Source organism: Plectrocnemia conspersa, unplaced genomic scaffold (genome assembly GCF_051122295.1).
Source record: "Plectrocnemia conspersa isolate PC_06_02 unplaced genomic scaffold, ASM5112229v1 ptg000013l, whole genome shotgun sequence".
Taxonomy (NCBI): domain Eukaryota; kingdom Metazoa; phylum Arthropoda; class Insecta; order Trichoptera; family Polycentropodidae; genus Plectrocnemia; species Plectrocnemia conspersa.
Genome location: NW_028277177.1, coordinates 17,593,679 through 17,618,676, shown reverse-complemented (window position 1 = coordinate 17,618,676; position 24,998 = coordinate 17,593,679). Strand labels below are relative to the sequence as shown.

The following is a 24,998-nucleotide window of genomic DNA, read 5'->3' as shown; positions in this document are numbered from 1 at the left end:
TTAATTCTATTATAAAAAATATTACTTATATTTTCGTATGTACGTATATGTATATTATATATTTTAATATGTATTAAATTATGTAAATTATTTAATTAATTATAGGATCATGATTTGCTACACATTTATTTGTAATGCATTATTATTGTATCGCCCAAAAGACCGTCGCCCAAAAGGCCATCGCCCATTTGTCCGTCGCCCATTTTGAATCGCCCATTTGACCGTCGCCCAATCGCCGTCGCCCAATTGACCGTGTCCCAATGGTATTTGAGCCCAGGTCTTTAAGATATTAGTCAACCACTATTTGCACTATTATGTCATTGTTAAATACACTTACATAAATATATTATCAAAAAACTCGTTGATTTTAAATATCGACTGGTACAATAAAGTTACATAATTATTAATGTGTATTTTTTTTGAGTTATGTTTGTGTTTCATTTGTGAAATTACTATATAAATATGTGATTATAATACTTTCCGAAGGTTGATCTCTAGATTTCAGATTTTGTAACTGGACCAGAGTTAATGCCGTAAGATTTTATATGCAGTAAGACTTGACTTTTAATTTGGTAGCTCACACAATATAGATAAATAAATTACATTTGTCATTAGTTATACCTTATAAAAACAGTAGCATAGAAACAATACTATAGTACTATTAATACTGCCGATATTTAATAGTCTAAACTAAAATGAGTCTATGTTTATGATTTGCATGTTATGGATTTTCCAATTAGCATTGTGTTGAACATGTGTATTGAGCTTTGTACGACCACCACATAACAATAGGGTTGATCGGTGTTCGAGCGACGCTGTTGCCTGTATCTAGCAAGCAAGAGCAAGAAGTAACCAGCTATACCAAGATGTAGACTTAAGATTCAGTCGGCGTCACTCGAAATGTATTACAGTAGCAAGAGCGACACTTAATGAAATCCTTATAGGTAAGGCTGGAGGACAGCGGGGAATGCTGCGGACGATAATCGAGGTACATTGTTTCGGTTTGAGTAAGTGCTGCCGGTCTGGTCAAATGACACTCTGCGCTACTGTCGTGCTTTGTCTTAGAAAGGCGCTACATCTCTCCGATGCTGAGATAAGAATCTTACCCTCTTAAGATTATCGAGCGTGGATTATAAAGTGTTCCATTATAAGATGTATTTTATAGTGCGAGCAGGTGCATAATAAACGTGTAATGGAACTATCAATGTTATTCATAATCGTCGTTATTTATGTTAATGAAAGAATTATTTAGAAATATGGTGTAGTATCAATGGGAAGTTATATTCTAGTAAATACTATTTTTAAATATGATATTTGATCAGGTATGAAAACTGTTGTTACGTAGGTTTATAATGGCTATTATAATTAATCATGCAATGACACAATATATCTATAACTTTAAATGTATCGATAGACAAGTGATATATATCTCTGACTATATATGCACCTTGTCTGAGAGATCGGAAGTAGTGATTATTTTATAATTATAACTCCAATGGATCATCAAAGATTAGGATTACCGAGGTTTTTCATGGATAAATATCATGATGATTAATAAAAATCAAGTTGGGTTATAAATTTTAGGTATTGAAAGTTCTCTTATAATGAGCTACTTCAGCTCAAAAATAATATCTTGTATGTATTAAAGAAAAAAATGTCCATTATGTAACTCCAAAATAAAATAACAATATGATCTTTTAGATCTTTATTCATGTTTTTACCAGATAAAATTTTCACTTGCTTAACTTAGTACTTTTTTTTAATAATTAATAGAATACTGGTGATAAAATTTTGATATGATTAGTTGCTACTTTAGATATGTGAGATGTTCATAATTGTTCAAGCAAAATAGCATTATTTAGTTATTTTTGTTAAGAAAAACTATAAGGCATTTTTGGTATAAGATATTTTGTACTCAATTATTTAAATATCTATATCTACAAGCAAAGGTTTGCGACAAAAATCTTATTACGATGTATCATATAACATAATATAATATATACAATTAAATTTAGACAGTTGAAAGGATGTAATCTTGATTCAAGAAACAGGTTGCGAATTACGCATATTATTAAATTAGTGAAAAAAATAATACATATGTATTATATCAATATCATTTAATACAGTTAAATATTTATAGGTTATAGTTTGCATAAATATGTGATTACTCAAATTCGTATTATTAGAAATTTAATATCATTTTTAGATTTTATTATAAGACGATAAACAAGAACGTTTTAAATTGCCTTTTTGATAGATATAATATTTTATATTAATATTTTCACAAGATTATAACTTTTATAAAGCATTTTAAGTATGATATGAATTTCATTTATATTGAAAAAAACATTATAAACATAATAAGCTAGTTTTAAAAAAATTAAGATACAATTTGATTTACAATGTGCTTAGCTCTTACTTTATAAGTATCAGAAATTGTGTAATGGATGTTAAAAATTAGTTACTAAATCAATATTTAATTAAAAAACATTTAAAAGGTTCTTAATTTGTTAATAAATGTACATGATTTTTGGGTGTAATACATTTTTATAATATAAAGTAGCAAACCGTAGTTATTATCTTAATCTACAACATTATCAGTTTCTCAAAATTATTATCCTAGTCTAGAATATTAGGCTTATTATTTATGTAGGAAAAATTGCCAAAAACTTTTTTGCGGATCTGTTATTTTAATTTAAAGATTTAAAAAAAAATAGATTTTCCCATAAATTTCACCAAGTCATCAAAAAAGGGTTTGAATATAACTTTAGCTTAAAACCCATTTACAGTATTTACAATTATTCTAATGGATGTACTAGTACAAAGAGGTTTACATGGCATCTTAGGTTTAATTTTATGCGGTGGAGCTAAATTTCGGAGACGAATTTTAAACGAAAATTTGCGGGCCCCACTTTTTTGGAGGATTTGCAGGTGTCACAGCAGTAAACACCTGAATGTAGATTCGTATTGTTATTTTAATTCTGCTTTTTAAACTTTTGTAGAAGTTAAATGTCTGTCTATGGCAAAGGTCCTTTATTGTATCTGAACATCCGATTTACAAGTAAAGTTCTTTGACGTTAGTTTTAGGGTGGGCATTAAAAGAGATTCTCAAGCTTTTGTTTTGCAACATACTTATTATTAAGAAGAAGCTTGCTTTAGAAGTGCATAGGTGCCGCAATCCGCTTTCGAGTCCTTAAGCGATTATTTTTCTATTTTATAAGCAGGTATACATCATAAAATCATCTGCATACAGCGCAAATTGACAGTACTGTTGGAGTTGGAACGTCATGGATACATAGAGATTAAAGAAGAGGGCTGAGAATGCTGCCCTGTGGCACTCCCATTTGTACTTTTCTCAATACTTAGTTTTCTTTTTTGATTGAGACAATATTCTGTCGCGAAGATAATCATTAATTATGCGGATAAGTAAAATAGTAAACTTAGCTTTGATTAGTTTATATATCAATCCATAATGCCAGATAGTGTCAAAGAACTTTTCTATATCTAAAGGGGTATGCCTGTATCTTTTCGGATATTTTTTTTAATCTAAAAGTAAATTTAAAACTTGTAATAATTTAATTTACTGAGGGTAATAAATAGACTTTTCAGGATAAGTCACTCTAAAATTTTGCTAGTGACTGTTTGCTCGGTAGCTTAATATTTCGTATATTATTTGTCCCCGGGGCCTTCTTGATCTTACGTATATGAGCTGCTACCCAGAGTTTATGAGGTTTAATCGGGAAGTTCTTAGGGGAAGTTCCTCAAAACACGAATTTTTAACACACAGCAATCCGTTTCAGCGTGTTTCATATTTTTTTTATTAAAGAGTGCGACTTTTCGATATTCATTGCAAGCATTTAAGCTTTTGTAATATCGGTAATCAATATTTTATTAATTTTCTATATAATGAATCCTTTTTAATTGTATCAATTTTATTTTTTAATATAATTTTTAAATATTTTAAATTTATATTTAAACTTTTGTAAAAGTTCTTATGCTCATGAATAAGTTATTATTTTTATATATTACTATTTAAAATAATGCTTGAAAAAGTACCTGATTTGAACTTTTATAAAACCGTCACAAATCTAAAATTAAAGTAGCTTTATTTTTTAAAACAAGCTTATTAGTGACAGCGGTAAGCTCTTCATTACATTATTTATAAATACAGTCATAAGAGAATTTTGTCATAAATATGAAAAAAGCTAGCCGTTTCTAGAAGCCTGGCTTAAAAATTGACGCGGCCATTTAAACATACGTTTGAATTATAACGTTGCTGCAACTAAGAATTGGTAAAATCTGTCAACCAAATAGTTGAAGACTCTTTTTTATTGATGTGTATAATTTACAACTACCTGTGTGACAGAACCTTCACAGTATCAATCTTAAGAAAAAAACTCCACTCTGAAGAGTTTCAATGGGAGTCCGGCAAGGCAGAATCCTTGACCCCCACCTATGCTCCTTATTTATTTACGAAGTTCCAACGCCACAAAACTGTTAACTAATGCTATTCGAAAAGTAAAGAAAGTTACTTTTTGAAAATCTATTGTATATTACATGACTTGTAAATAAATATATGGTTGTATATAACACGTTTTTTACTATTTTAGAAGGTGTTAAAACATGTCTGTAATTGATTATTACATTTTTAACTTTTTAACGTAGTTGGGACAATTTATAATAATCATTAGAGTAATTTAATCAAAATATAAAGTAAATATAATATATTCTGTAATAGAATTAGTTCATTAGAAGCGAAAACTGAGCCCCTTTTCGCTTCGCTGGACCACCACAGGTGACCATTACTCGGTCTTGGATTGGTGACTTCATACATTGGTAGTGAGATGTCGATGCGAGCGCGTCGGGAAAATCTCGGCTAACTATGATTGGCACATGTATGGAGCTATGTTCGATGCCAGTTTTTTATGACTGTCAACCTGGAGCGACGACTCTTATTACGCCCATGTACACACGCAGGACACTTTTGTCAAGGAATAAGTAACAATTAACGCCGCAGGAGCATTCGCAATTGGATAATGATCACCGATGAATATGCATGGTGAAGTGAAGCTCTGGGATAAAAGTGCTATTTGATAATTAAAACGTCTTTAAAACGAAGCATTCGTAGGCATCGAGAGTCTTTTAAGAGACAATAATACATTTACTTAATTAAGCAATAACAATTATGCCATTTTTAGAGTGACAGATTTATTATATTTGAGGCAGAGAAATGAATACACCACTTGTTTTGGTCGTACTTAAAAATAATGCAACCTTTTCCTTATTTGGGGGTATAAGCATGCAATTTTCCGCAGTGTTAATTTGTGGGATAATTACGTAAAATAAAGTTTTATTTTATTTTAACTTGAGGGCATATAACGAGTTTTTATTTATATATACATTTTAAAATCATTGTAATTTTCAACAAAAATTAAAAATATTAAACTGAAGCACTTTAAACAATAAGCATGTAGAGTAATTATAAATTATTTACTAAACAATTAAAAAGAAAATATATTATTAAAATTAAAATAAATATTAAAAGATTATTATATTTAGTTGATCTATATTTATCAAATAGTTATTGAGATAAATAAATGAAATGTATGTATTTAATTTATAAGTTTTTATCAAAAATATTAGATTAACATGTAGAATGTTACGTTTTTATTTTCTTCCTATAAGAGATTTTTTATAGGCAAACAAAATAATAATATGTATCTTACATAATCGATTAGAAAAATCTGTAATTTAATTTAAAATACACAGTATTAATTGTATTTATTTTGATGATATCTTAGAAACAATTTTGGATATGTAATAGCCATAAAAATATAGTACAAAATTTGTTTTAATGCAATAAAGATGTTCATGGAATATGAATAAAAAAAGTGGTTCTGCGGAAATATTATTTTAGATGAGCATAATAATTGCAACATAAGTATAATTTTATAAGCTAATTAATTTCAATATTCAAATTAAAAATAGGAAGGGATAGTAATAAGCTAATTAAAATATGCAAATAATCTAATATAAAGGCTCTATATTATTAAAACCAAATATGGTTTATAATGATATATTTACTTTTAGTTATATATATTTTAAATATATTAAAATATAAATGATTACTTTATATTAAAAATGTATTAAGTTTTTATACATATTTAATTTTTAAATAGGATTGAATTTTGCAATTTTGAATTACTGATGAAAAAAAATAGGTGACTAATAAGTGAAATAAATGGTAATGATTAGATCTTACCAGTTTACGGGCATTGATGTAGATTAAAAATTCAGATTAAATATATAATATATTTATGTTTTACTAATATACTTAAATATATTTGGTGAATATTTTGCAGTGTTGCAACATAAAAACAAGATCGATGATATCTAAATAACAATCAATTATAGCGTGTACCAAATGACGTATTTTAAAGTAGCACATAGAAATAAGAATTTTAATTCAAATAAAAAAATGTATCTAATGAGTGCGTTTGCAAAAATGAGATAAAGTCGTGATTTATGTGTTTGGTTCATGATTTGTTTTAAATTGTCGAATGTATTTAACATCCTGTTTCATATATTGCAATATAAAATATTCATTAAGCAGATTGAAAATTTCGTTACAATTTTTTATTACTCGGACATAATATATGAATATTCAGAAGGTGCTATTTTTTCATTGATTTTTTATGGCGATTAATTGTTAATGGAAAAAATATTAGGGCGTGACTTTATCAATTTAAGTGTCGAATTTATTATACGCTTCCTCCCACGCGTAATAGTGAATTATTCCGTTTTATTGAATTAAATGTGTTTTTACGGCAAAGTATTCCGCTCCCATTATGATTATCGCAAAAACTCGTCAGGCCATAGAATGACAACTTTTTTCTACTTGCTGTTTTAAAAAATAATCCCGTTGATATAAAATTGATGGACATGTTTTTTTCCCTGACGTTTGCTTTCCCGTTATGGTAAAAAAACTATGGTATAATATTAAAAAAATAACTGAAAGTTATTATATAATACGCTTTTAGCGCTTATTAAAACGATTCGTTTAACTCTATTCAAATCAAATTATAAAAACGTTAAAACGTAATTATTTCAGTCGCTGCAGATTTACACCGTATGATTGATTAATTGCAGAACTGCGAGATTGATGATGGATGTAATTATTGGAACGAGAGCGGTCGTTTTAGTAATTGACGTGTTCGAACGCCAATTTAGCGAATCATATCGGAGGTAAAAAAATAAGAATTGCATGCACGATTAAATGTGCAATCACATTTTTTTATTTCAAGCAATTTGCGTAATTAAACAGTTAAAGAATCGAGTCAGGTAACTTTTCGATCAGTTTCGATTTAGCGCCGATGCATCATTCGGAATGAATCGACTTGAGCGAAAGCCGACATCGCAATTATTTAAGTCAATTGCATTTTGAGCTCAGTTTCCAGGATAATTTATAAGTAAATGTTTTATTTAATACAAGGCACTTAATGGTAAATGCAAATGAGTTGATTACATATGTGGGATTTTTCTAAAAAAAAAGCAAAGTGTAAAGCAATGTTTATGTACATGCTCTAAAAAATTGATTTATAAAAATATTTTTTTTTATTAAACATATCATAATTAAAATTCTGTTACGATCTTTTTAATAAATAGTGTTGGTTAGAAATATGCTGTATAATTGAAAAAAACAGCTCTCTCGTTAGCAGCAGTTATTGTATCTTATGTTTTAAGTGGAATATTTCTACAGAATAAATACCATAATAAGTTAGCAGCAGTTTTGTATCTTATGTTTTAAGTGGAATATTTCTACAGAATAAATACCATAATAATTTATAATCTAAAATTTATAAAGACATATAAATCTTTACTGCTAATATTTTATTTTACACCTAGTTATAGTACATATTTTCGGAAGATTATTTTTCTTAGCATAAGGTGAGATGAGATATATTTTAAAAATATTTGGTACACTCTAATAGATATTGATCATATTTGCTTTATATATTTTGGTCTTTTAAATATTCATATTATTATAATAGTAAAAAACAGTTATGATTTTATAATACCTATTCTAATTTCAATCTCACTCAAAGTAAATGTAAGCAATAGACTGTAATATTAAATTGAATTAAAAAATCTTAGATAATAATACTAAAACATTACGTACAAGTTTTATTCATAGATTCTTAAGAACAATATTGCTTTAGGGGTTTTGTACACTGGTATTTTATCGACGTAATTGCAGCATAATCTATTCTACTTTTTTGTATATCATTAAAACAATTGTCCTATTGTTTTTATAAAAAATAGATAAACAGCTATTTATAAATGTATATAATTTAATTCCTAATTATTTTATTTTATATCAGTCAAAGAAATGCAATGTTATACATTTTAATACACTCGATCATTAAATTTATATATTATATGACATGCATTAAACACGTATGTGTGTTTATACGATATTAAACTTAATCATAATTAAGGGCTATTATTTAGTATATGTACATATGTATATACTTGGCTATCTGGAGCGCTATGTACAAGGAAGTCGACTATTTATTTATGCAAACACATGCAACTTGAGCGTTGCCATCGTTAAATCAAATAAAACACCACAGTCGCAAAGAGTTACGGCCTCGCCATTTACGACTGGCAAATTCTTGCGTTAGAGCCTCATTATTGCCAGTTAGATAAATCTTTGGCTGGAGGGCGGAGTCCTGGCCTAGGGGCGCAGTCCGGTATACAGAATCATTGCCTACTTCTCAAGATGTGTAACTTAGAACTATAATATCGACCGTTAATACAATATGTTTAGGCGTAAAAATTTCTTAGTATTTCATTAAATTTAACACATGTAGCTAGAATCCTTGGTCAATAATTATCTATTAATGTATAATGACGTTAATATTATAAACAAAAATGTACGCTTAAATATTGCAAACCTATGATGTTCTTTTATTTGTATTTTGTTAAGATGAAGTTTGGAATTAAATATTAAATATGTTGTGCAATAATTAAGAAGTATTTTTACAGAAGATTGACGAGTTTTTTTATAACAAATTTTCATTGGCTGAGAAACAAATTATGAACAGCCGTTTTGAGGAAAAACCCGAATGCAAGCAGAGCTGGATTTACCTATAGGCTAACTAGGTTGAAGCCTAGGGTCTAAAAATCCAGGGGTCTCCAGCCGAAAAATCACAATTTATATTCATATAAATTGCCAACAATTATCTTGGTCTATTAGACAAAACAAAACCGATTCATTTTTACATGTTCATATCAATAAATATGGAAATTCATAGCAAATAAAGATATTGACGTAATTGTGGCTGACGTGAAAAAGTTTGTAGATTATAGATCAACTTTTCAGTACATACTTATCACTCGACTTTAATTAGCAGATATGTAAAACCTGAAGTTGGTTTATCAAATGATAGATTTTATACTTTCCTTGACCTAAATTATTACTAAGGTAAAGCATGGCTGATATAGTGTTTAACTACATTCAGTAGTGATTGAACTTGATATTATTTACATTGATTTGTAGCAAAAAATCATTTAAAAAATCAAATTTGAAAGATGTATTCCATGCGTTTGTTACTCTATAAATTTTGTCGGTTGTTTATCTGTTGATGCAGCTAATTATTTTTCTGATGAACTTTTGCACTTTCATAAACATATATATATAAACGTGAGGCAAAGCCATAGTCCCACAGAAAGTACTCGCTGTATCATATAAACCTTAATCAAAATACAAATACAAAAAAAATCAGATGCACCTCCCAAATTTGGAATCAATATTAAGCTGTTTCTTAGCTTAATGACCAGTAACTATTGTATTTAAAAAAATGGTCTTTTGCAAAACTTAAAAATAAATTCAAGAGATGCACTGATAATATTTTGCAATAAAAGTGACAAAGTGACAAAAAGTGACCCTCACATCTTCTTCTAACGATTTTTTGTGAATTTTAATGATACTATGTATTGTTTTTCGACTACCTTAACGCATTGGGATTATCTGTTAGGTCATAATGGTTTTAATTTAATTTAAATAAATAAATAACAAATAATAATGAAAAGTAAATGTGATTTCGAAGTCAAAAGTAAATAAGTTCATCTTAATATTAATTTTATTAAAGTCCTCGTAATCAACAGGTTAAAAAATCCGTAGCTTGAGGGCGGATTCCTGACTCGGGGGCGCAGGCCGATTTATAAATTCAACGCCTTGCTCCTCCGACACTATGTTGATAATTAATTTCTAAATTAGCCGCCGCGGGGCCGTAACAATTACGAGGGGCTTCGCCCCCTTGCGAAGATCCATTAGTCAGATAGCACAAACTCGGCGCTGGGACGTAATTGAAAAATATTTTCACGCACCGATTTTTGTGAAACCATACTCTGGTCTATACACGAGACGATCTAGTTTGACCACATTTGATGCAAATATGGATGCTGCTTCGATCGATCATAAGCGATTTTAGAATCTCTGTTTATATTTTTTTTAAATACATCTCCAGTTTTGTTACACCCTTCTCTCAAGCTACAAATTACTTAAAAGCCACTGATGATTGATGAGCGACTTTATGCCAATTATGAACGAGCTGTTGAATGATCGCACAAATAAATCTCTCATACGTCCAACAGATAAACCAACACTTTTGCGCAAACGGAACGCGCCGCGGGTCAATTTCTTGAGTAAGCATACATATGACATGTGTGATATTTATGCTTTTGCACTATATGTGTGTATATACGAGATAATAAATGAGCATAGCGTTTGGGCGATATTCTGCAGACAACGTATCACAACATTAATAAGCGGTGTGTGGCAATTGCTATCATTTGCCAAGTTTCAGAAATACTTTAACAAATAAATTCTATATAATAATTACATTTTGCAACAATATATATTGCCACAAAATAATATACTTAAAAATTACGTTGCTTTGAAACTTAATAACATGGTATTTTGCCAAAGCAAAAAATCAAAAAAATATGTTTCCTTGTCCCAATTATTAATGAATAAATCAAAAATTATATTTGTTGAAAATTGTGCGGAATTTGTTTAACGCATCATATATAAACAATTATATTTTAATAATTAATATAAATTTTACTTATTAGAAATCTGTAACTTCCAAGCATCATAATATATTGATGTTTATGATCTTATTTTTTTTTTATCTAATGCGTGCAATAATCGTTAAACGCATCATAATTTTTAATATGAAAGAATTTATAACGAAATGGGTTTAGACCAGACGGCACATGCCGTGCCGGATAAATTTAATTTGATAGTTTCCTTTAATTTTAAATTTAATAATTAAAAAAAATAGCATAGGTACCATTATTATTTTTTAACGATTTTATATTTACGATAAAATACAGTTTCCTATATTATATTTATTATTTTAGTAAAATTGTAGATTCTGATTAATAATGTGTTTTGATTTAAATTAAATTATGATTTTTGAGTTCTACTTTTTGACAAATATTTTATACCAGTTTATAAGTTTTATTCACATCATATAAGTTAACGTTTACACAAGTAGATATAAACTACAACAATTCATAAAATATTTGTCCATTGAACTTACTAATTTATATCATATATATAATAATAAGTAAACATTACATTATAATTAAAACTAAATAAATTTGACTATGAATTATACTTAAAAATTATTAAATATAAAATAACATTTTGATTTTAAAGATGATAATATTTTTTAAGTTAAATGTTAAATTACCTATTATAAGTTGCTCATACTTGAAATATTGCATTTTGAGATTTATTTTTATTATTAAGAGTTTACATATAATAATTGTTTAGGTTTGTGCCAACCTGTCCAGCTTTTTTATTATTAATTTTTACGGTACTTTATGACACTTATCTATATTGCAATTTCTATGTATAAGTATGCACTGATTTTAATTCAGGTATTGTTTTATTTCTAAAGCTGTAACTATTGTTAGTATAGAAACTCATTAAATAATATATCCACAATATGTGTTATTTTAAATTATATATATACATATAATTTGACTGTATAATTCATTTGAAAGCTATCTATATTTATTCAATTATATATTGAATCCATCCTTTAACAAAGAGCTGACATACAAACGAGCTCGCTTTCGCATGTTTCATGCGCAAAATATCCATGTCCATAGGTGGTAGATTCCAATGAAGAGATTTAAGTGGTTCATCGAGTTCGTGGCTCACAATGGCCGATGCTCAGGTGGGTCGATCCCCAAGAACAATGAGGAGGAAGGACGATGGAATTTATCTAACAAGGTTGCGGCCTCTGCACCGGCCTATCTGGCGATCGCATCGTCAGATTGTGCTCCGTTGCCAGTGATGCCACCGCAGATAGCCTTCGTCCACCCATTGTTGGCAACTCCTGGACCGCAGCCTCTAACCCTGAGGAATGCGGGTGTGATGGAAGATCGCTATCCGAATCGGCGTTTATGATTTCAGCCTGACCTAACTGAACTTGACGAAAGCTCTTTTATATAATAAATAAAGACCTTTTCACTTTTAAAATGTGAAGATAGGTATTTAATCGGAATAACTACAGATGTATCACCCATTAAAAAGCAAAATCGAAAATTAAGCTACAAAAACACTTTTTTAAAAACGGCATACATGCGATGATTCAGTAAAATTTCAGCTGCCACCAAAACATAATTCAATATTAATTTGACATGTAACATGCATGTAATGAGAGATTCACGTTAATATAGGGTACGCACGTCGCGAATAAATCAATTCGTGTCATCATCAAAAATCAATTTTCTCTTCGACAAGGCACCTTCGTTTTGGGCGGTCACTTCTCATGCAATATAAGAGATGAATATGTAAACTTGTAATTATCGGAAAACTTAATACTGGAAGCCGTTCTCGAGAGACTGATTAAACCGGGTGTGACAAATGGGCAACGATCAATTTTCCTCTCTAAATCATTACAGCGTTAAATAGTTAATTTGCCCGAGATGATGATATATTAAGAAATTAAATCGAGTAATGAAAGAGCAGTTGATTGATTAGTGCGTCGTTTAATGATGATCGCATCGAAGGTTAAATAAAAATTAATGTTGATTTTAAATTTTCTAGCACTTACCGTTTTCACGCCTTGTTATTCTTTGAGTCGACGGTTCGTGAGATGATAATAAAGATCTGTGAAAAATAAAACATTTTGTTATTGCAACTGAAAATTTCATAACATTAACATATTTAACAAATAACAATGTATTTAAAAGTAGAATATCATATGTTAAACTAATTTACAAATGCTAAGTTACTGCAAATAAACACATTTTGTAGAAAAAACATTTAAAAGAATAAAAAAAATAAGTAAAAAAACTCTAATTAATAGTGAGAGCTTCGAGCTAAAATTAAACATAATTTTATATATGTTATATATTAAATTCTATAATTTTGCTCGATTATGTTATATTGATACCATTAATAAAAAAAGCGATTTAAAGATTTTGTATTCAGATATATAATACAGATAGAATAATATGTTTCACGAGTAACCATAAATGACTATAATATCGGAAGAAACAAATAAACTACATATGTTAAAAAAACATTACTAATATAAACTTAAAAAAAAAAACTTTATTTGGTTTTTTTATACGCTAAAACTATTTAATAAAACCAATAAAACAAAACTCAAGTTTTTTACTATGCAACACTGAGTTAAAACTCATTTTACCATTTTAAAAAAAATGTAAAATATGTCTTTAAAAATGCTAAATTTAAGCAAAGATTTTTGTAAAAAAATTTTAAAAAGAAAATCGATGATATCTATAAAACAAGACTTTGTGTATTTTAAAAACAGAATACAGAAATTATGAAATATTTGCTTGACTTAAATATCATTAAAAATATCTGCTCTTTTTATATTATATTTTTGGTGATCAGTTATGTTATACTTAGTAATAAGCATTTTATGTATTAAATTTATTGTATTCAATATGCTTAATTAATTAATTAAGATGATGTTGCAAAAATTATGAAATGAAAAGATATTTTAGTAATTATACGTAAATTAGAAAATAACATATTACCATAGTATTTTATTAGGTATTTAATTATAAATAAAATACATACAATTAATACTAGAAATTCGGATAAATTAGGGTTAAAAAGATAAAAGATAATGAGTACGACCAAACAAATATTGTACCTAGGTGTGAATTTATATATTACTATTTCTACGATAATCCGCAGAAATAGAAACTTAGCGGGTTTTATTAATAGAACAAAGAGACGCATTTTTACAATAAGACCTAAATGAGAACATTTAATTTAATACTTTTTATGTTTATGTTATATTACACAATTAGTTATAAGCTAAATAAATTATTAAAATAAATAATATATACGGCCTAAGAGGTTCTTATGAAAATTAGTATTTATAAGATCTCTATCTAGCAAAAAAAAAATCGTCAAGAAATTTACACACACATAAAATAAATCTACAATCATTATCCTAATTTTTTATTCAAAAACACAATTTTTTATAAATGTCTCACTTTATCAGTTTGGCCAGTTGAAATAAGTTCACAAACTAAAATTTTAATACTATATATTTTTTCTTTATTGAAATTATGTCATATTTTATGTAAATGTCTTATTGCTGTTTTATTTGTTGTATTATACAATAAGCCGTTGGATAAACAAATACATAAACCAGATTTATGTCCTATTCTATATTATTTTATCACCAATAAAATGATCCAATCATATCTAGTATAACTATAAATATACATACATATATCTAATACTTTGAATATAATTCAATTTGTTTTCGAAAACGTATAATTAACATACTTTTAAAGCAATTATGCATATATCTATAAAATAAAACAACATGAAATCTCGAATCGCGAGTCCACCGTTGCAGTGATTTAGAAACACTAAAAATCGTAATAAATCCGTACGCCAACATAGAATCACATAAAGTACATCATCACACACGTATTTATTTACTTTACGAACATATAAAAAAAACTCATAAAAATATCGCGTTAAAATTTTACGATCGGATCTCATACGCGTTGTCATAAATTGGCGAGGTTCGGCGCTTTGGTGCGTCGATATCTTTAACGCCGCCGCGCTTTCCTCTTTACACTTAATTATCTAGTAATAGCAAAACAGAGGAGAGAGATACGCCATAACTATTCTCTTTATAATTTTACGACGTCCACGGCTAGCTACACAACGCGAATAATAATAACCGGCGAGTACGAATTAATTTCTCGATGCGGAGGCGGACCACCATAAAAACAGTTCGGATAAATTATAAAGTGGTCAAGAGGAGCGACCGCCGGCTCCGAAAGCCATTAAAGTGAATGAGCCGCGGCGACATTTGACCTTTTATTGATAAACCACTTCTTAGCCGCGGCAGTTAACTGCTCCTTGTAAAGATTGCCGGGCCCGCGCAGGCATAGGAAAGTGGTCCATGGCTAGATGTGCCATAACAGTTTAACACACACGCCCGTCGGTCGGTTACTTGCGCTTCGGGGTGTACCAATAACAATTAAATAGCCTCTTATGTAAGTGGTTATATTACATCGTGTATCGTATTCTTATACTGATTTTAAATAAATATGTTTTTTAATTAAATTAATATTTTTTATAAATATTCTGTTATAATCTAGAGCTCGACGCGAGTCGATTTGATTATACATACTCTATTTTTTATTTTATTATAATTCTAAATATTTTTTTAGAATTTGCACAAGAATTTTTTACTAGCAAATTTAGGGCAAAATATATTTTTATTATAACTGAAAAAATAATAGTGATATTTTACGTTAGGCGATGGAACAAATATCACAAAAATACCCTTTATTATTTTATTTTTTATGTAGAATAGAGAAGAGTGATAGATATTAATCTATAAATAAACATTTACATGAATTTAATTATTAATTATAGTGTTATACAGCATTATAATTAAATGTACATAAAATAATTTTTATTGTATTAAATATTATTAGTAATAAAGTCCTATTAAAGTAAACAAATACATATTTTAATTTTTAGTGATTCGCATATATTATAATATTAAACGATTGTATATATTAGTTATCTTTTTTATAAATTCTCATCATAAAAATAAATTAAAATTTATTATATTTAATATGTAGTACATACACATGTATAATACATAAAAGTTGCACTCTTCTCTAGATTTCACTGTTTTAATTCTGTTTACAATGGCTCGTAAAGCGAGCATTTTAATTTTAAAATTAGACTTAATAACACAATTCGAAATGAAACCGCTATTCATTTTCATAATAAACTTGTAAGCCATATCGTTGACTTTGCATTTATACGTATAATTACGGAATATATGCGTTGCCCATTTTTGGAAAACCGTCATAATTAACGACCATATTACGAGCTACAATAACCATAAGCCAACATCGAAGTTTTGTTGTTTTTGTAATTGTATGATAAAAAAAACGACCGTTAACCGAGTTTTTAATAAGTGTATTTTATGTTTATTGAGCGGCACCTCAAAATTTGCATCATTAATGTTTATTTTAATTTTAAATAATTCATGTTATATTTTTTTACATCAATAATAATTGTAAGTCAAATAGTTAAATTAAATAGCACGTGTGTGTTCTGACAAATAGAGTCTGCTTCAAGCCGATCATTATATTAATAATTACGTTCAAATCTTAAAGATCAGACATGTTTGATCTACATACATACGTATCATAATTTTTTGTTGTTGAAAACCATACTAGTTATTCGCGTGGGAGTTTGTTAGAGTTACTCTTGTAATTATGCACATTAATAATTTTGCAAAACAATATGTTTGAATTGCTTTACACATTATATTTAAAAACAATTATAGAAAGGCAAAGAATATGTTTATTTGATATATTATTAAGAAGTACTATTTACTTTTTTACAATTTGTTATTATTAAAATAATAACTCAAATGTATATTGAAGCAAATAGTATTACGTAAGTATTAATGTCTGCATATATTAAAATATATTTTAATATATAGATATATTGTAATATATAGTATACAAATATCACCTTATTTAAATAGTCAGAATCTTAAAATATATAGACATAATAATTGATATGTATAGAGCGTATCTAGTTATTGAATATACAATTGATATTTGAGATATAAAGAATATACTAATTATGTTAAGTGCAAAAACTGTTTTTTTGGGCCTTTTTGTGTTAAAAATTTAATTTGTACAATTATTTAAAAAAAATTACAACCAATTTTAATAAATCATCATCTTATTTAATTTTTCTTCAATTATCATCTAATTCTCTGATCATCAATAATATACAGATGTCAACAATGATATACTGTATAAATATAATCTCATATTGTATATTACATACGAGTATTTTTTTATTAATCAATCAAAATTTTTCGAGAATTCTAAAATATCGAGAAATCAGAATGCCTGTTTATTGATTATTATGAGCATGATGAACGTAACAAAATAGAGCTATAAATATGCAGACGAAAGAACTAAGTGGATACTGTTCTACCATTCAAATTGTTTTTATATGCGTTTAATGACCAATAGACTTAATAAACAAAAAAAATCTAGAAATATTCTTTATAGAAATTGGATAGTTATGCGCTTTCTAGGAGCCAAAAAGTAGTCGCGAGAAGAAGGAAATAAGAAACTGTTATAAAGCTCAATAAATGCATAGAAGTCAATGGGGAAAAATTAATATTAGTTTTATTATGAAGTTAAATGCTTATTTTTTTATATTTTTTTATATTCACTGTCAGAATTTATATAATTTTTCGTCTAGTCTTATACATGAAAGTATATATAATTTAGCTCAGTTTTAACGCTATTCAGAGAACATATCATTTATGAAAATAATTAAAATATGTTCTTCATATTCTTACTTTATTATACGAATTTTATATAAACTAGATATATTTTAAATAAAAAAATCACATCCATATGAAACATAAAATTTAAACGTTATTAATTATTTTTATGGATTATCGTCGTACAGTGGTTTTTTCACCATGATAAAACCCGTAACATGATAAACCCATGTGCATGCGTATCGTTGATTTTTTGCACATTCTCGCCCGTCTGCTTGCCGTATCATAATAAAAATTACATTAATTGTTAAAAATTATGGCACGGCAATGCTGTATGAACAATTTGCCACTCGCGCGGCACGGTAATAAAATGTTATGGTAATGTACGACGAGCGAAATATGCCCTTGGATGGCACACGAGATGACCATTGCTCATCTCCCCAGCCACCCACGACATTCGAGAGCCATTGTGCAAACTGGTCACGTGACTGTTATGAATGATCCGATTGCGATTGTGAATCGGTGCCCTACGGTGAACTAAGTCCGACGGAGGAGTAAATCCGCGCAACTCTGTATGCTAATGAACTTAAATAGTTTATAATGTTAATGTTGGAATCAAAACGGGAGCTTTAGAATGGTGTGAAAAAGTTTCATAGGAATACATGTGTAAATTATGATTAGTTTGCCTATACAACAACAGTTGTTCTCATTGAAAAGATCGATTCAAATTCACATATTTTTTTTTAATAAGAATCAATACTTGAATATTAAAGCTTTTATTACTTAGTAATCATACTATTTTTTTTCTTACATGTAACGATCATAGTAGTGCTTTGACACTATTGAGCTAATATATTTCTTGTATTGACCGGTTATATTATATTCGGAAGAAAGCGAATTTATTTCTTAAAATATCTTAAGAAATAAGGATAATAAAATTGACTACATGAAAGATCTACAAGGTAGATCTTGTATCGGTAAGGTAAATGAGTTGTGCTTTTTCTGAATATTGTTTGCAAATACCATGATATGAAGTCTGAAAATATAATAAATTATTAGAGTTTCAGTCACAGTATTGAAACTAGTAATTTACTTATTTATTTTATTTAAATTAAGATCATCATGACTACCATGTTACTCTAATGCACCAAGATAAGCAAAAAACAATACCTAGTATTATTACAATACACAACAAATATAATGCAAGTAAGGTAAAAAACTAATACACAAAAAAATAATTCATATTTAAATTAAATTTAACGAACTGGATCGGTATCAGTTATTTAAATAGAATGTCTTAGAAACGTTTATTTTTATAACAATATTTTTATCAATAGATTATCGATTTATAATCCACAACTCACTGTTGCATTTTTTCAAGCTGATGTTTATATTATTATAATGTTATAATTATAACAAAGAAAAAATCCAATCTAATCTATAAACCAATTATGATAAATAATACGTTATAAAAAACGCTACTTAAAATATTCAACGTAGTTTATGGTCGCTTAAAATTAAACACAATATTAATTAAAATTTAATTGCAGGCAATAAAAGAGTGAAATCTTCAAAGAGATAATCTGATAAGCAAGTTAATGTTGTTAGGTATTTATATTTTTTTAAATTAACTAATTTGTTAGTATCTATGTGTATACATATGAATACTTCGTTGCATTTATAAAAATAATATCTAGGTAAATTAATATTATTGTAACAAATATATCTAATTTTTTAATAATAAAAATATCACATATAAAAACATAAAATTAGTAAATGATGTATTAATTAATTTAAATAATATAAATTTAAAACATTTTATGGTTTTACGTTGCTTTCTAAAAGAAGTATTTTTTATAAAAAGTGAGAGACAAATATATGTAATAATAAAAGAAAAAATACTCTATACATATACAAAGAAATATTTAAAACTACTGCTGATAAAATTATGGTTTAAATAAATGATTGACGCATACATTTTGTTAAAATATAAATATTGGTATTTGTTATACGATTAATGAAAGTCCAATACTAACATTTAAATAATTGAAAGTTAATGATTAACTTAAATTATTAATTATATAAAAGCATAGCCTACGATTGCGTTTTTGTAATATTTTTAACACCTCACAAAAATAAATGTTATATATTATAGTTGGAGATAGCATAAACATAGAAATATGCAAAGGTCGAGACTGCCCTAACACGGCTAGGCAATAAAATCGTCGGCAACTTTCACGAGGCAATCCAAATACCTAAATCGTTCTCCTCGAAAAGATAAGAGCCGGTAGACGAGTAGATGAGGTCACGGCCCCTCTTCTGGAAGATGTTAGCTGCCAGCAGCATTTGATCAATGAATCTATATAGCAGGGCTTCTTCTGAAGCGTCGGCCGGTTCGTGTTCGTGACAGACCGGCATTTGGGCGTGCTTGCTGCCCAACAAGTGTAATGGTGATTAATGGCTCTAGTGATATTTCCATAATGCCGATGTTGGTTAATGATCGTTCCTAATGAATTATTACCACTCCACAAATCAAACATGAGCGCGCAATTACTTCCGTAAAGCACCCGGTAAGTAGTAGTAGTTTTGTGATTTTAAAATCAATATATCGTTTCAATTGAATGATTTAAGATTGTACATATTCACGCATATGCATAATAATTTAACGATGATCTAAGATAATATTTTTTCACACTTACATGATTTTGTGTACGTATTTAGACAGTGTTGAAATGTGAAACATGGTCGATTAACTATGAAAAATATATACTAAATCAAATTAACTCATTAATTTTTACTACCAAACTAATATATTTAATATATATACTAATACTTCTAGAAGAGCTCAACATTTTTGTTTATAAAGATCAGTTGCAACGGATCTGATCTGATTTTCTAATTTTGTTACAAAAAATCTCAATATAGACAAACAGATAGATGTCATCTACACTGATATTAAAAAAGTTTTAGATATAAATTTTATGCCCTGATTTTTCTAAAATGGATAGGTCTGAGTTTTTCTGTAAGATTATTACTTTTTCATTTAATATTTACCAAGTCATCAGCAATATGTTCACTACACAAGTCATCTTAATACATTGCCACATTAGGAATTCCTCAAAGTTCTAATCTTGGCCAATTTATTATTTCTTCCGATTAATATTGATATTAATAAAGTTACGTATAATTAAAAAATTCATACTTTTGCTGCTGAATTTTAAATTATACATAACTTTGAAAAAATATTCTATTGTGGATTGTAAAAAACTTTAATTATAAGTTGGAAATTTATCCGCTAATATATTATTTAAATGCGCTATTTAGCAGCAAAATGTTATACGATGCCCTATTATAGAGCAAAAAGGGCACTTAATTTTGATTTTTACATGTAAAAGAATATGCTTCATCGCACAGAAGTGGTAACCAATTTAGGTTTCCTATTTGAATTGGAGTAAAAATTGCATTAGCATATAAAAAACATAAACGTACAATCAAGCCTCAAAATGATTGTATTTTGTCTTCCGATACGCGAAACAATATATATCATTTGTAAAATCATTTAATGCACTAGTTCGCAAACCGTGGTTCTCAAACTTTTACGGAGCTACAAAATTCTAAGAAATTTATTTGATTAAAATATAAGGTATTCAACAACAGTAATATAATTTAAAAAAAATAATATAATGATCATACAAAAATTCAGTACAAGTAAAAAAAAAAAAATATTTTATCAAAATTCATAATTATTTTTGTGACGGAATCAGGGACCAACAGGTGCCACGCAATGCGACGCAGATTGCGTACTCTCTCAGTCACTAATCAATCAACTTATGAAAATCTGTCTTTATGTATAAGATTAAAAATATTTATAAAACCCCAACCAATCTGATCGATTGCAATTATATTTAATAATCATCATTAACTTAAACTGTCCATACATAGAAAGTTTTAAAATACTTGTGCCCTTGTGAGATTCTAATTCATGACACGACATAATCATTTATTCATTTACTCAATTAAAATATTATTTTATTATGAAAATAATAGTTTAATTTAAAGTTTGCAAATATTTTAAATATATCATATCACGAAGGAAAATATGTAAAAAATATAGCATCATAAATTGATTAGTTGAGACGTGTTAATTTTTTGATTTGTATTATATATTATATTTGTATTTTATATAAAATATATATTAGTCACCTTATTTTTTGTGTTTATATATATAAATATATATATATATATATATATATTATATATATATATATATATATATATATATATATATATATATATATATATATATATATATATATATATATATATATATATATATATATATATATATATATATTTAAATACAGTGTTTTTTAAGTGACTATTTTATTTAAAAATCAAATTAATACAAATTGTTAGTATTACTATTTAACATAAATGGTATTGCTATACGACTAAATGTTTTCGATTCAAAGGCTCACATTATTTTAGTCACTATGAATTGTCAAAAACAGGTTATTGTATTAATATGCAAAAAATACACAAAGAAGATTGATAGTCAAGAATAGCTGAGGAAAAGAATTATAAAACAGGTCCTACTGAAAAAGCTATTCGTGAACTTTGCGTTACAGGTAGTTGCTTTGATGTGTGTCTGCATAAAAACTAATTATTTAATAGACTAATTAAATATGTATTTTGTTTAAATAAATGTTTTTTATGGTTGCTACCTATTTTTTATATAAAAATAGTCACTTAAATACAATATTTTTTAACATTTTTATCAACATCTAAAAAGTGCAATATTGGTATTTTTAAATTTGCTACTGGTTTGAGGGACATTGGTATGAGTATATAGATTTTTTTCCTGATATTTTTAAGAATATATTACTTACTTCAGTAATGTTAATTTTAAACACATTAAATGTATTAAGTAAGTCATATATCTTAAATATGAATTTCTACAAAACACCATTAATGCTTAGTCTCTTCCTCTCTAAAGATATTCAAACTTTTATCTAGTAATCACATTGTAAGCTTAAAGCGATGCGTCAAGTTGGCCACCGCTGACCTAATCCACATTGTAAGAGTGATGTTCGCAGCTGCAATATATATTTTGCATACAAATCGGTCATTATAGATTACCGCAAAGATTATTTGAAACACGCCGTTCGTTATTCCGCCAGACGGAATATTTGCACATGCAACAGTGAGCCCTTCGTGACTTTGAATGTCAGCTTGGGCGAAATATTTTGACAGCGAAATCGTTTCTAATGCGCTTTTCAATATTTCATGCAGCGTAGAATGTGGCGGGCTACATTATGATCGTAATGATGCGCGTTAAACAGGTTCCGTATTTCCAATTTCAATTTTGTTGATGAGTCAGTGTGGGCACCCGCTGGGTGGTGGAGTCACCGAGGTAGAATCGATTTGCGATCACCGGGTGGATAAAAAGCGTGAAATTCGTACGTGGCATGTCTTTGGGTATTGTTCTCGGCGCACGGTCGCCGAATAGAATGAATCAGATTCGCCTAACATGGTATGAAGTATTACAGTTTAAAAATCTGACGGCAGATGTGTTACATATACTGATACAATAAATTTCACAAAGCTCTTATTATGAGTACATTTTACATTCATCAAATAGAGAGAGCTTTTAATTAATAAATCGATCCTCACAAAGCTTGCAAATATATCATCGAGCAATTTACATATTAAAAAAGTTGCAGCGCATTAGGAAAAAAAAATATTAGTTAGTCTTCAATATCGATTTGATTTATTTTGTGATTTAAGTTATAGGTGTAGATGGTGCAGATTTTTTTAATTTACACAACAAAATTATTTTTTACAATTTTTCATAAATACATCTTAAATTCATTTATCAGTAAGAAAAATAATTTAGTAAAATTTGTTTCATTTTATAATACTTAATAATATATTATTGTAGTTATATATTATAAATGAATATTATTTTAGTACGATACTAGTATAAAATACGAATCTATATCAGTGCATATTATATAAATAAATAATATCAAAAAATGAGTGCATTTAATAGTATTGGTTTATTCTTATTTTGTTGTATTTATGCTCCAAAATTATATGTAGTAAAAAATGTTAAATAAATTACCCTAATTATCGTAATTATTTGACGCAAAATATCATCGCATATGTTATTATAAAAATATTTTACATTTATAATATGTACAATTTGCATAAAGCAAGAAGTATGATGAAATAATAAGCTTTCGCTTTGTAACAAAACGTATGATTTATTTTGCATTCAGTTATTTTTTGCTTAGTTAATTGAGCACCTATGCAATTTTTGATGTGGTTTTTGTACGTGGGTGTAAATAATTATAGTAAGTTGCAAATTGTAATGCATCCATTAAAAAACACATTGATTGTTAGAAATTAGTAAAATTTAATCGTTTGATGAATTTATTCAAGGTGCCACTAAAACTTTCTAAGCAATTTGTATTCCGTGGTAAATATTATTTGTATATTATTAAATAATTATTAATATATTGTATATAATATATTTAGGAATTTTAAGAATTAAAAAAACAAATTCCTAATTTAAATAAAGCAATTACAAATAGTATGCGGTTTATAACTAATGCGAATTCTCAAAAAAAATATTTTTCTAAGATAAAAATGCTTATTGAGAAATTAAATTTTTAATTCCTTGTATTTTTTTATTCAAATATCTGGATAATTGCTGCTCTATTTACTGAATAGTTCACGAATTGATTTTTACCAGAAGTGGAAACATATACGAAGCAGAAAGTTCTTGATTTTAAAATTTTATTGATTTTCGACAATGGACCAAGGCATCCGCATTTAAAACATCCAGATGTACAAATAGTGTATCTTGCACACGCATAGCTCAGATATTAGATCAATGCAATATTCAGTGATTAGAACAAGGCATAATTGCTAATTTAAAAAAAATAAAAGCATCTTTCAATATATTGTGGATTAACTAAAAAAATAAATGTTTTATCCACTATTACTAAAATAAGACTACAAACTTTAAATTATTGCTGAAAATCAGTATGGCGTAAATGTGTTAAACAGTCAGTGAAACTAATGAAGGATCGAAAATATCAGCAGAAATCATTACGTTCGCAAATA

General features: G+C 27.7%; 1 long non-coding RNA gene across 1 annotated transcript in view; it reads right to left on the bottom strand.

Moving 5' to 3' along the window:
• The window catches only part of LOC148227447 (uncharacterized), a 151,828-nt gene that overhangs the window by 74,017 nt on the left and 52,813 nt on the right, over positions 1-24,998 (bottom strand). The window contains exon 3 of the long non-coding RNA XR_015811960.1: positions 13,140-13,195. This is a non-coding gene — a long non-coding RNA (uncharacterized LOC148227447). The remainder of the gene's footprint in view (positions 1-13,139; positions 13,196-24,998) is intronic.